The sequence below is a fragment of the Xenopus laevis genome, chromosome 3S, assembly GCF_017654675.1.
Source record: "Xenopus laevis strain J_2021 chromosome 3S, Xenopus_laevis_v10.1, whole genome shotgun sequence".
Lineage (NCBI taxonomy): Eukaryota > Metazoa > Chordata > Amphibia > Anura > Pipidae > Xenopus > Xenopus laevis.
The window spans coordinates 94,374,762-94,384,078 of record NC_054376.1 but is presented as its reverse complement, the minus strand read 5'-3'; the positions used below and the strand labels follow the sequence as shown (position 1 = coordinate 94,384,078).

Genomic DNA, 9,317 nt, shown 5'->3' with positions numbered 1-9,317 from the left:
TCTGTTTTTTAAAGAGAAAGTTTGCACCTGATATTTCTTTTTTCCATGTGTTGGCAGTTTAACAACAAGAATCCTCCTTGTAAATTCATTGTGCTGTAATAGAGCCAGGACAGTCAATAAATCGTACTTTGAGCTTTTTTTCCAAGCCAGGTATTAAAATGGTAAATGCGTGGCCAAACATACATTTAGGAACACATTCTATAAGGCGCAATATTCACAAAAGCCAGATGATCTATCTGTGTGGTTTCAGACTTTTTCACAGCCAGCTTATTGAATTTCAAACCATCAGTCATAAATAAAATTTAAGATCAAATATTTCCTTTCCTGCATCAAATTAATATTGTACAAATAAGCGTTCGGAATAAAAGTAAATTGAGAATTCGATGAAAGTGTACTTTTCTTCCTATTTAATCCCTAAAGCAGCCCAAATAAATAGGGATTGAGATTTATTTATTTCATACTAAGCTTCTCATTCTTCACTATATCAGGTAAATTAGTTGTTAAAATCTAGCGTCATACTAGTTACACCTCGATTTTTTGTCTTTTGTTTTCTTTAGCAATGACCATTTCATAGGGGGCTTCATAAGTAGTTTCTTACCCAAGTTTATGGAAAATCCAAAAATGAATGAGTTATGTTGCTTAATGAAAAGGATAATAAAGTAGTGGTGAAATATCTTATTGATCTTAACCTAGGAGGAATATGTACTGGCTGTACTCAATGATAGAGATGGGCAAATTTATTCGGCAGGCGCGAATTCGCTGCGAATTTGCGCGATTCGCAGCCAGCGAATAATTCGCAAAACGCCCGCGAAAATTTGCGAAAAAAACGGGCGCCGGCGTCAAAAACGAGACGCCGGCGCCATTTCGCGAATTTTTCGCCGTTTCACGAATTTCGCGCGAAATTCGCAAATTTTTAGGCGAAGCAAAACGGCGCAAATTCGCCCATCACTACTCAATGACTTTGTGCCCTCGATCAAAACCAGAAGTCTCCTCAGGGCATTCAATTCGTTTGGCAAAAACCTGGTAGCAATGAAGTGGATGACCAGCAATGGATACAACTAGTGAATACCAGTTATAAAACTAATATACCTTGCCAGATGATTTCCCAAAATTTTTACAAAATAAATGGATCCATGGAGGCTTGCCCAGAGGCAGACTCCTTGGTTTGAATGTATTAACTATGTAATCGAAAGAAAAGTTCAGATATTTACCTTGTATAATGTGTTGACTGTACAATGTAAGTTTAATATAGTTTTGTAATTAATTTTCAAGATGGCGGCGCCCAGGGCCACACTCTGACATCATCGATTCATGCCAATGCATCTGACATCATTGCGCGGAAAATTCTAATTAAAGGAACACCAAGTGCTTGAAAATAGGTTGCACTTCTTGGCCTTCCTGGGTGCTTTATAATTATTAATTTACTGTAAGGAACTTACCCTGGTGGTCTAGCGGCAGCGGAGTGGACGCCCGTCGCGCTGCTTCCTTTTCCTGTGCCAGCTTCCTCTAGGGTGCGCACTGCGCGTACGTTCGTTATTTAAAGGCAATTGGCGCGAAATTCAAAGGTATAAACAGCCCATTCAGATTACAGGACCTTACCCGTTGTTAGGTTCAATTAGCTTGTTCCTGGGTGTTTATTGCGATTCCTGTCTTGACCTACTGTGTTTGACCCTTGCCTGCCTGCTTACTACTCTGACCTCTCCAATCCTGAACTTGCCTGCCTGAAACTATGTTGTTCTCTCCAATCCTGAAACCTTGCCTGTTCTCCGACTATTCTACGATCTCTAATCCTGATACTGGCCTGTCTGACTATTCTAACTGCTTGAGCTGGCCTGGCCCGCCTGTTCCTGGTGGCTTCCTATCTTCCAGCATCCTTGTAAACAGTCGTGCCCCATTGCCTGCCAGAACTTACGCCTTGCACCTCTCGTTACAATGCACGAATATGAAGAGCTCTACCTGATCCCTTACACACTTGTTGTAAGTGTAGGGTGCTGATCCGGAAGACCCTTCCCTCGCATAAGGGTCATTGAGTCAATAGCAGAAGAAATTCGGATGCACACCTAAGATTGCAGTGATGTCCAAAAAAGTGATTTATTTGTAGCCCAAAATATACATCACAAAGGGGCCCCTTTGTGATGTATATTTTGGGCTACAAATAAATCACTTTTTTGGACATCACTGCAATCTTAGGTGTGCATCCGAATTTCTTCTGCTATTGACTCAATGACCCTTATGCGAGGGAAGGGTCTTCCGGATCAGCACCCTACACTTACAACAAGTGTGTAAGGGATCAGGTAGAGCTCTTCATATTCGTGCATTGTAACGAGAGGTGCAAGGCGTAAGTTCTGGCAGGCAATGGGGCACGACTGTTTACAAGGATGCTGGAAGATAGAAAGCCACCAGGAACAGGCGGGCCAGGCCAGCTCAAGCAGTTATACTTATAAGTAGAGTAGTTTGTTAGTTGTCATTCTAAGTCATGGTTTTTCACTTTTATCATCTCTAGAGGGAGAGCCTGGTTTATAGATGTCTTTTATTGCTGAATTGCTTGCACCTGGCTGATGCAGAAACAGAGGCTGTAGCAAAGGTTATAAGAACTATAAATCCAGCCAACTACCAAAGCCTCCTGAGCAAAACACAAACCAGGGTTATAAACCAGCCAAAATGAGGAGCCACAGCTTTGATTTTTAGTTCGTATTAGCCCTGAAGGCCTGCATGTGATCCTCTCAATAAGTAGTTTTATTTTTCCCAATTCATATGACTGTGATGTATTCTCTTAATTGTGAGGCTTAACAGAGAGGCTTCACTCTTGAAAATGGGGGGGAACCCAGTCACGGTTTGACACCATTTACATCCTGCTCTCATAAACATATGCCAGAAGTGAATATAATGTTTTGAGGTAAAGTAACTTTAATTGACTACAGATGGGCACAGTCGTCACAACTGAACCAAGATCTGAGGAGTCTCCTTGGATAGAAAGAATTGTTTACCCTCCAAATTATCTTCTGATCAGAGCATGCATTGCGCTTTTCCAGGTGCAGACAACATACTAATTTCACTGTAATCTTTCGGCATATTAATTTTCCTCCTGGCATAATAATTACCTGCATTGCCTACGTATAGATAGGAAATTGGATCATTTTGTCCACTGACTGTCAGTTCTTAAAGTGCCATATTAGCAGCCAGTCTCTGGCACCTTTCAACACACATTTCCTCACCCTGAGAAAAATATTGAGTTGTGGTGTCCAAGTTTTGAAGAGGTTCAGTCAGCAGTAGGTTGATGTGGTACATTTGATCATGATTTTATTAAACATTTTATTGATTTAGGAAGTTATTTTGTAATTATATTTTTATATTTTTTTATATGTACTGTATTCTGTTTATGTTTTTGGAGACACTAAAGACAATGACACATTAGGCTATGGCACTTTTTGAGTATTTGGCCAGCCAGCATTTTGTGGTGTGTTAGCTAATTCTGAATGTCCCTGTGCAAAATGTGTGTGATCGCTCTTTGTGAAATTACAACATATACAGCGTATAGGATCAATAAATACAAGTTATAGTCTAATGCTTGTTTATTTCTCTTCAGATGTTCCTGATATAGACAGCATTTTTTTATAGAAACTTTTGTTGAGGCATCTCACAGTAATTCCCTAAAACTCTGTATATGCAACTCTGTGGAGGAACTGGATGAAGCTCTTACTATACATGAAATAGGGAGTCGTGGTAAGTTTACACTTTCTAAACACTAATTTAATTTATGCTTTTTGGAATTTATGTTCAGTGCCTATTCACATAAAACATATATATGCGGGGGAATGTAATAAAAGTTGGTAACGGAAAAACTATTTGCAATGTGAAAAGTTATGCCTTTGCACGAACAAATTTTGCTTTGCTCAAATTTAATATAGCTTTTAACGACCACTTCCAACAGTGGAAGATCATTTGCGAATGTTATAGTTTGTGCCAATGCACAGTAAATATAATAAAACTTCTTACTGAAAAAGTCGTTATGTTTGCGCCAAAAGATTACGACACCTTCAAGCACTTCTTAAGAGTGCACAATTAAAATTCGCAATGTGAAATTAAAATGCACAATTAAAATTCGCAATGCAATAACAGTTTAAGGAACAATATTACATTACGAGATATGGATTTTTAGTGAATTATTTGTACAAGGGTATGCCGGTTCCTTGATGTTCGTGGGTATATATATATATATATATATATATATATATATATATATATATATATATATTTATTTTTTTATAATTGAGGCCCTCTTTTTTTAACACGTGAGAGCTCTTCTCACTAGTTGGGCAGCTGATCAAAAAAGGTCCCATTCTGAGAAAAAAACAGACATGTCAGAGATGTTGCTGCTGCAGAACTTTTGCCAGCACTTACTTTTATAACTGCAGTGACTATATGGAATCTTGTCTACTGTCTCGCCATTTCATTTCTTCTTGAGGATCCAATTCCCAAACTAGCTTCATGGACTTTTAAAATGCACCTATTTTATTTGCACTAACAACTAGGTAATCTGAACTCCTGAACTTTGCTCACTTAAGGTGGCCATACACGGGCCGATAAAAGCTGCCGACAGACCAAGTCGGCAGCTTATTGGCCCGTGTATGGGGGCCCCTGACGGGCTTCCCCGATCGAGATCTGGCCGAAAGTCGGCCAGATCTCGATCGGATGGGGTTAAAAATCCCGTCGGATCGCGGCCGCATCTGTTCGTTGATGCGGTCCCGCGATCCGACCGCCCGTTTGGCGAACGCTAGGATCCGATCGTTGGGCCCTAGGGCCCACGATCGGATCAGCCCGATATTGCCCACATCGCCAAACGAGCGGATCTATCCGTGTATGGCCACCTTAAAACGTGATAATCTATAATGTGTTTGTCCAAAGAACACAATAAAAGGAGTAAAAATTCACAGTTGTGTTTTTATTTTAATTTGTTTTCTGTGGTTCCTAAACTACCGTATTTATACACCCTTTTGTGGATCCCTAATAATTCCTTAAACAAAGAATTGTACAGTTTATTGTGTCTTTACTCAGTTTTATGACTCTATGGTAGAAATGTGCTGTCTGGCTTGGGTAGTTTTTACTCAATATTTTAGAATTGAATATCAAATAATCAGAAAATATCAGCACAGGAGGTTTCTTGCAGTTTTTCATATGAAGGTAATTTCACCACCCCAATAAATATTTCACAATTATAAACTAAATATAAGAATAGTAGAAATTAAATCTATATTTAGAATTGCCTAAGATTGATTTACTTAAAAGATGGAAAAATTAGTTTGCTTGTTTTGTTAAAGATACACACATTCCATGAGTCTTAGGGGCCTATTTAGTAAACATAATTTTTTTCTGGTCGAGTTTTTAAAGGGGAAAAACTCATTGGGAGCCTTTTCTAACAAATATATAATTGGATATTATTGACACCTTCCAGGTATTGAAACCCTACTTCTTGGTTATTAAACTTTTCATATTTGTCTCTTCTTCCTTTTAAAGGTACAGTTCAGTGTGAAATTAAAACTGTGTCAATAGATAGGCTGTGCAAAATATAAAATGTTTCTAATATAGTTAGTTAGCCAAAAATGTAATGTATAAAGACTAGAGTGACTGGATGTCTAACAGAACAGAACACTACTTCTTGTTTTTCAGTTCTCTAACTCTTAATTAGTCAGCCACTTGAAGGGGGGCCACCTGGGTCATAACTGTTCAGTGAGTTTGCAATTGATCCTCAGCATTTAGCTCAGATTCAAAAGCAAAGCATTGTGACCCATGTGCCCCTCCCCTCAAGTCTCTGATTACCTGGTAACCAATCAGTGGAAACCAAGAAGGCTGAAAAGCAGGAAGTAGTGTTCTGGCTATTATATGAGACATCCAGTCACTCCAGCCTGTCACGAACGGCACCCTAAATCCAGAACCAGTGCTAGGCTTCTTGGTCTCGGCTCTCGCTTCTGCCTTTCACAGCCACATTTCACCTCGGGAGGAGCCCTTGGCTCATTGGATACCGCCAGGGCTTATTAAGAGAGAAGCAAAGCTACAGGTTCTGGACGAGCAAAGGGGCATGATCGTCTCACCAAGGAAACCGAAAGGAAGAACACCACTAGGAAGGCAGGCCAGACAACACAACGTGGGACAGGCTGGTCGGGCCAGCACAAGCGAAGGTAGAATAGTCAGACAGGCCAGAATCAGTATTGGAGAGTGTAGAATAGTCAGACAGGCACGACTCAGCTAGGAGAGTTCAGGATAAACAGCTAGGCAAGGGTCAGGATGCAGAGTTCAGAATAGTCAGGCAAGGCAAGGGTCAATAACCAGAAGATCAACAGGAATCACTTAGAAGTAGCACCAGGAACAACCTAAATTGAACCTAACAAAGGGCAATGTGTTTCATTATAAAGCTCCTTTAAATAGTTTGAATTTCTCGTCGTTGCGCGATGACGTCATCACACGGGCGCATAAACCTGGAAGCGCACAGGGTACATAGGGGAAACGGCACTGGAAGAAGACCGCAGCATGCATGCATCCCCACCGCCCACTAACCACCTTGCACAGCCTTTATACATTACATTTTTGGCTAACCAAATATATTAGAAACATTCTTGCACAACCTATCTATTTGCCCAATTTTTATTTTTACACTGAACAATTCCTTTAAAATAAGACTAACAAGGAATTGTAAATCTTCAAGAGACTTTATATGGCATAAAACACCTTGAAGAAAAGGAGATGTAATTAAAAATTATAGAGCACTGAAATCATAGCATATGTTTTACACCAGATATCTTGTGGATAACTTTTTTTCTTGTGGTTGAACATTATTTAAAAGTATTGAATTTTTAGTACCCTTCTCCACAAAACCTTGATCTACAATGGGTATTTATTGTGGCATTTTATGGGCTAATTTTTCTGAAATAATTTTTCAGGGTTTCGATACTTCTTTATAAATGATTTACTATATTGACACTTTCAGTGTTCACATCAGAAATGCAAACAATGAAAACCACCATGAGAATGTGGAAAGTACAGTACTGCTCCAGGACAAACACATTGAAATATTACAATTAATACTATATAACACAACACTTTTATCAACTAGAGAACTTGACACATTGGGAGTTATATGTTGATGGCATTTGCTTGAATTTCATTGCACAAACAAATCTAATGGATTAGGGTGACGCGAGGTGCCTAGTATCTTGAATTTATTTGACCAGGCACAAAAGTGAGTTGGAGGAAAGTGTTGGCCCATCATTGTCCCTATAAAGTCATAAATGTTAAAGTCAATGCTTTAGTAATACATTTAGACTGTCTGGCTATTATAACTTTCCATTTTCAGAGTGTGTTTAGAAATCCAGGGGTTGGCTGTTTTAATGGTGTTTGTGCTATTTAATACTTGCTCCTTATTTTTTAAGATGTCAAGTAGTAAAATTACAGCATCATGAAATCCGCTGTATAAGAAAGTCAATATGCCTTTTTAAGATTAAAGGAGAATTAAACCCTATAAAAAGAATATGGGTAGAAATGTTGTGTTTTATATACTGCCCATGCTTCCTCAAAGATTCAGAAGCCATATAACAGGATCAATCCGGGCCTTTAAAGTTAGCCACAGAAGCAGCACTCCATCTTCTGACCTTCTCAGGCCATCTTTTCAGTGTAAGTGACCCTTCATATTCTATACTTCAGGTAACTTGCACTACACAATAAATAGTATGAGTAATTTTATCTTGCAAACTTTTCATTATACAGTTTTTATTTGCTTCAACGTCTGTTTTTTTTCCATTCTCCTAGTTAATACATTTGGGTGATGTGAAAGGTTATTTGAGTTCATATTTATCTATGAAATAGAACCTCAAAGTTTATGGGATTGACTCATCCTATACCAATACAGATAAGGCTAACAGGTGAAACCGGAAATTGAAAAGATATTGGAAAGCCTACAAAGCAGATGACAGAAGAGCTTCAAAAGTACAGGAGTCAGACCAAAACAGAGACAATTTAGTGCCAAATTACAGTAGTCAGAAAATAAATACAGACAAAGAAATTACAAAACTTAACTCAAGTTTTCTTAAATTGGAAGCATTATCTGTTTCACATGAACATAAATGTGGTATCAGAATGGAAAAGTGACTAGGACAGCTATCACAGTACACTGCAACCTGCAGAATCAGACAAGTCTTCTCCCTTTTTGGATTTCTTGCCTGCAAATGCTGTGGAAGAGAGAACATTGTCAGAAAGTATGTGCAAAAGTCTAAGTGAACAAGATAAAGAGCAACGGAAAATTGAGAACATCAGAATGAAAGAGCAGAGTGACTCACACATTTATTTGCCTCTCACCTGAAAAAATCAATGATTAAACAGACTTGATTGATATTATTGAGGATTTAGAGGTTGTCTATGTTTAATTTTTCAGACATATGTAAACACATTTCCTGAAGATAATCTTCAGAGGGCACACACGTTTTAACTAATGTGTAAGGGCATAACAATAACATGCCAGGCCCTCCTGCTAAAGAAACTCCAAGGCATTCCCTCCATCAATTGCACTAAACAGTGCTGCACATGTATTTTTTTTTTTGAGGCCTCCGACAATTCCGGCAACATTTCCGACGCCAGCGACAATTACACCCATTGACTTTAATGTGTGTCATCTGTTGCCGGCGTCTAAGTTGTCGCTGGCGTTAATTTTGATGCTAGCGAATTGTCGCAAAAAGTCACCATTTTGTGAATTTTTTGTCCGTTTTGCGAATTTCACTGGAAATTCGCGAATTTCGTGGCAAATCGTAACGGGACAAATTTACCCATCACTACTCATAAATGCCCAGACTGAACCAGATACCATGCTAGTATTCCGAGAGGTAGGATCTACATTTATTCTTGAAGAGGGAGAGTTCCCTTTGGATAATTTAATGGATTAAATTGTAAAGATAAGGAGTAGTGTGAAATGCAGGTTTAAAATGGAAAATTACAGTGGGTATGAGTGAAAAGTTTGTGAAAAGTTTGTGCCTCAGACAGTTGCCAAAAAGATGCCCTGGAACAAATGGGTAAACAAATGAAGAGATATGGTCAGATCTGAAGGATAAGAAAACCTTAAAGGAAAACTATATCCCCAAAATGAACACTTAAGTAGGGTAGGGTTTTTTTTTAAGAGTTTGTTTCTCCTTTTAGCTTTTGCTTGAAGTTTTACTTGTACATGTGTTTTGCACACTTTCTGTTTTATTTTACCTTTATGAAACAGCATTTGGCATATTTGTCCTAGTCATTCTTTAGGTTTAACTGATTGTGATTATCACAGTTGTACCTCTCTG

The 9,317-nt window shown here is 38.6% G+C and overlaps 1 pseudogene; it reads left to right on the top strand.

Moving 5' to 3' along the window:
* The first annotated feature begins 1,932 nt into the window (after positions 1-1,932).
* On the top strand, positions 1,933-8,414 carry LOC108712378 (annotated as a pseudogene).
* Positions 8,415-9,317: the final 903 nt, after the last annotated feature.